A 6,594-nucleotide genomic window follows, 5' to 3' on the forward strand; every position below is an offset into this window, starting at 1 on the left:
CATGTATATACACATATGCTTACATACACATATTTGCTTATGTATCCATTAAATATCTTTGGAAGGATAAAAAAAAACAGCTAACTTGGTCTCCAAGGGGGGAGACTGAGTGGCTAGGTGATAGAGAGGTTGAGTGACAGGAGTTAGGTATGACTGTATTTACTGTGGATTTTTATATACCTTACATGTACACCTTATAAATCTTTATAGTGTATAAACCTCTGAAATGTGATTGGATTAACTTTAAAAGTGTAAATACATAAAATTAAAAGAAAATAAAACATGGCTTTGTAATCAGACACATGTATGTTCTAATTCCAGTTTCTTCACCTTGGTCTGTGATGGGGCAAATAAACCCCTCCTTCACAGCTGCCTGGGTAAATGGGTTTAATACCTGGTTTGCAGGATACTGGGGATTATCAATTGTGTTGGGGGTAGCACCCACCATGGTGCCTGGCACCACATAAGTGCTCAATTAATGGTGGATGTCATTATCTTGAGGGGTTTAATAAGCATCCTACACTGGACAGTAAGCATATAAGAAGAAGGGCAGCCTAGCATTAGCAAAGACATTTATCTCTCTGAAAAATTTTTTCTGTGACAACTAAAATTCAAACACAGTAACTATAGTCATCCTTGACTTTTCTCAGCATTTTTCTGGTGAGTCTCAGCCCTGGCTGTACAGTAGAACCTCTGGGAGCTTTAAAAATGCCTGGTTTCCATATCCAGGGATTCTGATTTAATTGATCAGAGTGGGACCCAGGCATTGGTATGAAAAAAGAAAAAAGACCTTCCCAGATGATTTTAATGTGCACTCCAGGTTGAGAATTACTGAAGAGCAATTTAGAATTCCTTAAACTTCTAGTAGGACCCATTGTCGGGGAAACTTAGAGTCTGAGTGTTTTTTTCTCACTGAAGATAGAAGATTCAAGAACCTGTGGAAACTCAGAAATGTGTCCACACATGTTTCTTCTTATGTCACAGCTCCTCAAGCTTCACTCAGATATTTGGTTACTGAAATGCTCTAGGTTTCACTTTAGAACCTCTTTTTCTTTGCTATGGCCTTTTAGCCATGTCTGCTTGTAATAGTTCCCATTAAACAAGAAGAAGAAAAATGCTGTTCTGTGGATCATAATTTGGTTTTGATGTTCACTTACAAGTCTCTGATATACGAAAGCTGCCGAAATGTTTCTAAGTGCTGCTTCGTTTTAAACATTACCCACCCCCCGCCCCAGTTTCTGGTTTTCAGGACTTTTTCTGTTTGGGAAAGATGTTTCTTAATTTTAGCAAAAGCATTTTAAATGATTTTAATTATTGTGATTAAAATATTTTTATTCCACCTGCTTTTTTCTTTAATTGAAGTATAGTTGATTTACAAAGTTGTGTTAGTTTCAAGCGTAGACGAAAGTGATTCAGTTATACTATAAATATAGTTTATATATATACTTTATATTCTTTTTCAGATTATTTTCCATTATAGGTTATTATAAGATATTGAATGTAGTTCTGTGTGCTATACAGTAGGTCCTTGTTGCTTGTCTATTTTATATATAGTAGTGTGTATCTGTTAATCCCAAACTCCTAATTTGTCCCTTCCCCACTCACTTTCCCTGTCAGTAACCATGTTTGTTTTCTATGTCTTTGAGTCTATTTCTGTTTTGTAAATAAGTTCATTTTGTATCATTTTTTTTAGATTCCACATATAAATGGTATCATTTTGTCTTTGTCTGACTTATTTCACTTAGTATGGTAATCTCTAGGTCCATCCATGTTGCTGCAGATGTCAATATTTCATCCTTTTTATGGCTGGGTAATATTCCATTGTATATACCACACCTTCTTTATCCATTCATCTGTCGATGGACATTTAGGTTACTTCCTTGTCTTGGCTATTGCAAATAGTGCTGCTATGAACATTGGGATGCATGTATCTTTCGAATTAGAGTTTTCATCTTTTCCAGATACATGTCTGGGAGTTGGATTGCTGGATCATATGGTAACTCTATTTTTAGTTTTTTAAGGAACCTCCATGCTGTTCTCCATAGTGGCTGCACCAATTTACATTCCCACTAACAATGTAGGGTGTTCCCCTTTTCTCCACACCCTCTCCGGCATTTATTATCTGTAGACATTTTGATGATGACCATTCTGACCAGTGTGAGATGATACCTCATTGTAGTTTTGATTTGCATTTTTCTAGTAATTAGCGATGTTGAGCATCTTTTCGTGCCTATTGGCCATCTGTATGTCTTCTTTGGAGAAATGTCTATTTAGGTCTCCTGCCTATTTTTTGATTGGGTTTTTTTTGTTGTTGTTTGTTTTTGCGATATGTGGGCCTCTCACTGTTGTGACCTCTCCCGTTGCGGAGCACAGGCTCTGGACGCGCAGGATCAACGGCCATGGCTCACGGGCCAAGCCGCTCCGTGGCATGTGGGATCTTCCCGGACCGGGGCACGAACCCGTGTCCCCTGCATCGGCAGGCGGACTCTCAACCACTGCGCCACCAGGGAAGCCCTGTTTGTTTTTCTGATATTGAGCTGCATGAGTTGTTTGTATATTTTGGAAATTAATCCCTTGTTGGTTGCATTCTTTGCAAATATTTTCTCCCATTCTGTAGCTTGTCTTTTCATTTTGTTTATGGTTTACTTTGCTGTGCAAAGTCTTTTAAGTATAATTAGGTCCCATTTCTTTATTTTTGTTTCAATTCCATTATTTTAGGAGATGGATTCAAAAAGATGTTGCTGCAATTTGTGTCAAAGAATGTTCTGCCTATGTTTTCTGCTAGGAGTTTTATAGTATCCAGTCTTACATTTAGGTCTTTAATCCATTTTGAGTTTATTCTTGTGTATGGTGTTAGAGAATGTTTTAATTTCACTCATTTACATGCAGCTGTCCAATTTTCCTCAGCACCACTTATTGGAGAGACTATCTTTTCTCCATTGTATATTCTTGCCTCCTTTGTCATAGATTAATTGACTATAGGCGCATAGGCTTTCTTTCCTGTTCCATTGATTTATATGTCTGTTTTTGTGCCAGCACCATACTGTTTTGATTACTGCAGCTTTGTAGTATAGTCTGAAGACAAGGAGTATGATTCCTCCAGGTCCATTCTTCTTTCTTAAGATTGTTTTGGCTATTCGGGGTCTTTTATGTTTCCATACAAATTAAAAATTTTTTCTTTTAGTTCTGCGAAGAACTAAAGAAAAGAACTAGGTATTTTATTCTTTTTGATGTGATGGTAAATGAGATTGTTTCCTTAATTTCTCTTTCTGATATTTTGTTGTTAGTGTATAGGAATGCAACAGATTTCTATATGTTAATTTTGTATCCTGAAACTTTACCAAATTCATTGATGAGCTCTAGTAGTTTTCTGGTGGCATCTTTAGGATTTTCTATGTATAACATGTCATCTGCAAACAGTGACAGTTTTATTTCTTCCTTTCCAATTTGGATTTCTTTTATTTCTTTTTCTTCTCTGATTGCTGTGGCTAGGACTTCCAAAACTATGTTGAATGAAAATGACAAGAGTGAACATTCTTGTCTTGTTCCTGATCTTAGAAGGAATGCTTTCAGCTTTTTACCATTGAGTATGATGTTAACTGTGGGTTTGTCATATATGGCCTTTATTATGTTGAGTTATATTCCCTCTATGCCCACTTTCTTGAGTTTTTATCATAAATGGATGTTGAATTTTATCAAAAGCTTTTTCTGCATCTATTGAGATGATCATATCGCTTTTATCCTTCAGTTTGTTAATTGATGTATCACGTTGATTGATTTGCAGATATTGAAAAATATTTGCATCCCTGGGATTAAATCCCATTTGATCATGGCACATGATCCTTTTAATGTATTGTTGGATTCAGTTTGCTAGTATTTTGTTGAGGATTTTTGCAGACAAGTTCATCAGTGATATTGGCCTGTAATTTTCTTTTTTTGTGATATCTTTGTCTGGATTTTATATCAGGGTGTTGGTGGTCTCATAGAATGAGTTCAGAAGTGTTCCTTTCTCTATAATTATTTGGAACAGTTTCAGAAGGATAGGTGTTTACTCTTTTCTAAATGTTTGGTAGAAATTACCCTTGAAGCCATCTTGTCCTGGACTTTTGTTTGTTGGGAGTTTTTAAATTAGTGATTCAATTTCAGTACTGGTAATTGGTCTGTTCATATTTTCTGTTTCTTCCTGGTTCAGTTTTGGGAGATTGTACTTTTCTAAGAATTTGTTCATTTCTTCTAGGTTGCCCATTTTATCGGTGTATAGTTGCTTGTAGTAGCCTCTTACGGTCCTTTGTGTTTCTGTGGTGTCAGCTGTAACTTCTTTTTCATTTCTAATTTTATTGATTTGGGCCCTCTCCCTTTTTTTCTTGATGAGTCTGTCTAAAGATTTAGCAATTTTGTTTATGTTTTCAAAGAACCAGCTTTTAGTTTCATTGATCTTTTCTATGGGGTTTTTAGTCTCTATTTCATTTATTTCTGCTCTGATCTTTATTATTTCTTTCGTTCTACTAATTTTGAGTTTTGTTTGTTTTTCATTCTCTAGTTCCTTTAGTGTAAGGTTAGGTTGATATTTTTCTTGTTTCCTGAGGTAATCTTATATCGCTATAAACTTCCTTCTTAGAACTGCTTTTTAGCAAAAGCATTTTTTATTTAAAGGTGTTGGTAGTTTTTTCACCCTAATCAGAAAACCTGCCTTTTCTAGTTTAAGGTAGAAGTATAATCTTTGATTTATTCCACTTTGTATGTACTTGAGCTTTTCTTAAAAAAAAAAAAAAGTTTAGTATCTTTTCATCAGTATTTTGTTTGTTTATAGGATTATTTCTGGCCAAGTTTCCATCTGTATATATTCTGCCAAGCACCTCAAACTTCTTGGAGTAAAATTATGTAAGTAAAAGTAAATGGCTTAAAAAAATTTTTTTTTAAAGTAAATGGTAATTTTGATGTTACAAGCTTTAAAACGTTCATTTTATTTTTAATTTTATAATTTCCATCTTCCAGCATGAACTATTTAAAAGACATGCTGTTAATAAGTAGACTCTATCAAGATCAAGGCTGTTACTATTGTTGGGCTTACATGCCAGGGTAACAGGTATTTTAAATGTTTCGTTGGTTTAAATCCTAAAATAAATTTGCTTTTTGTGCATTTTAATAGAATCTTGAAAAAATGTTTTTATTTTCAAAAGATGATTACATCAGTATATTTCTTATCACTTGCATATTTCTGATCTCTTAATTTTTCTTTTAAAATATTAAACATATATTTAAAAGTTTTTCTATTAAAAGCTCAACATTTTTCTAAAAAATAAATAAAATAGCATTTCTTAGTTTGTGGTGGATTACTGCCCCCGATCCAAGAATAATTCTGTAGTTGAAACATTTTTTGAAACAACTTTTAAAAAATGTCCTGAAGCCATCATTTCCTTATAGATGAGTAACTTGAACTTCTGTGATGTTGCTAAGAAGAAACCCACTGAAATATTCTTTTCTACTATACATCTATATATATACCTGTTTAACAAAACTTAACTCTGAATGCTGTTGGACACACAGTGCGGTGTGGATACTTACGGCCCAGGCTGGGTAGCCATCTCAGGATTCGTCATTCTCGCCCTTTGGTCATCTGCCTCTCCTGGAGAATGAAGGTTGACCAAGGAATTGTCTCTTCCTAGTATGGGATCACCATTTGGTCACCTAACATCAGTTACACAGCAGTTTTTAAAACTCTCTTACAGATGCATTGGAAAAAATGAATATTATAATGAGAAATCCCATCATTACAGTTTAGAAAATTTCAGGAGGCCAGTTTTTTACTTGACCTAGCCCATGCCAGGAGAATAGATTCCAAGTCTCAGACTGTCAAACCTTTGAGAGTAATCAGCCTGTGTCTGTACTTTTTAAAAAATTAATTAATTTATTTTTGGCTGTGTTGGGTCTTAATTGCGGCATGCGGGATCTCTGTTGCAGCATGCGGGATCTTTCGTTGGCGGCGTGCGAGCTCTTCATTGTGGTGTGCGGACTTCTCTCTAGTTGTGGTGCACAGGCTCCAGAGCACATGGGATCTGTAGTTTTGTGGCACGTGGGCTCTCTAGTTGTGGCCTGCAGGCTTAGTTGTCCCGTGGCCATGTGGGATCTTAGTTCCCCAACCAGGGATCGAACCTGTGTCTCCTGCATTAGAAGGCGGATTCTTTACCACTGGACCACCAGGGAAGTTCCTGTGTCTGTACTTTTTAAAGGTATTATTTCTTCTTGTACTGAAGTGTTTACCTAGAAACAATCGGAAATATTAGCTAGAGTGCAGATGTCCCCCTGGTGAGGCCAATAAATATTGTAAAGCTATGTGATGGAAAGCAAACAAATCAAACCTCTCTTGCTGGATTATTATAGTGTGAATGGTCTCATTTAATAGTTTCAACCAAAGTAAGGGATAAATTACTGACACATCTCTTAAATTCAGGGACCCCTAACCTAGGTAAAAACCCTCAAGCAAATCAATAGACTCCTCTAAACTTCTGGGAGGTCGCTTCTCTGAGACCTCTGAAGAGACCCAGATAGTGAGACTGAACAGGATTTAAAATCTTGAAGGGAACTGGTAAGAAG

Source organism: Orcinus orca, chromosome 2, assembly GCF_937001465.1.
Source record: "Orcinus orca chromosome 2, mOrcOrc1.1, whole genome shotgun sequence".
Taxonomy (NCBI): Eukaryota; Metazoa; Chordata; class Mammalia; order Artiodactyla; family Delphinidae; genus Orcinus; species Orcinus orca.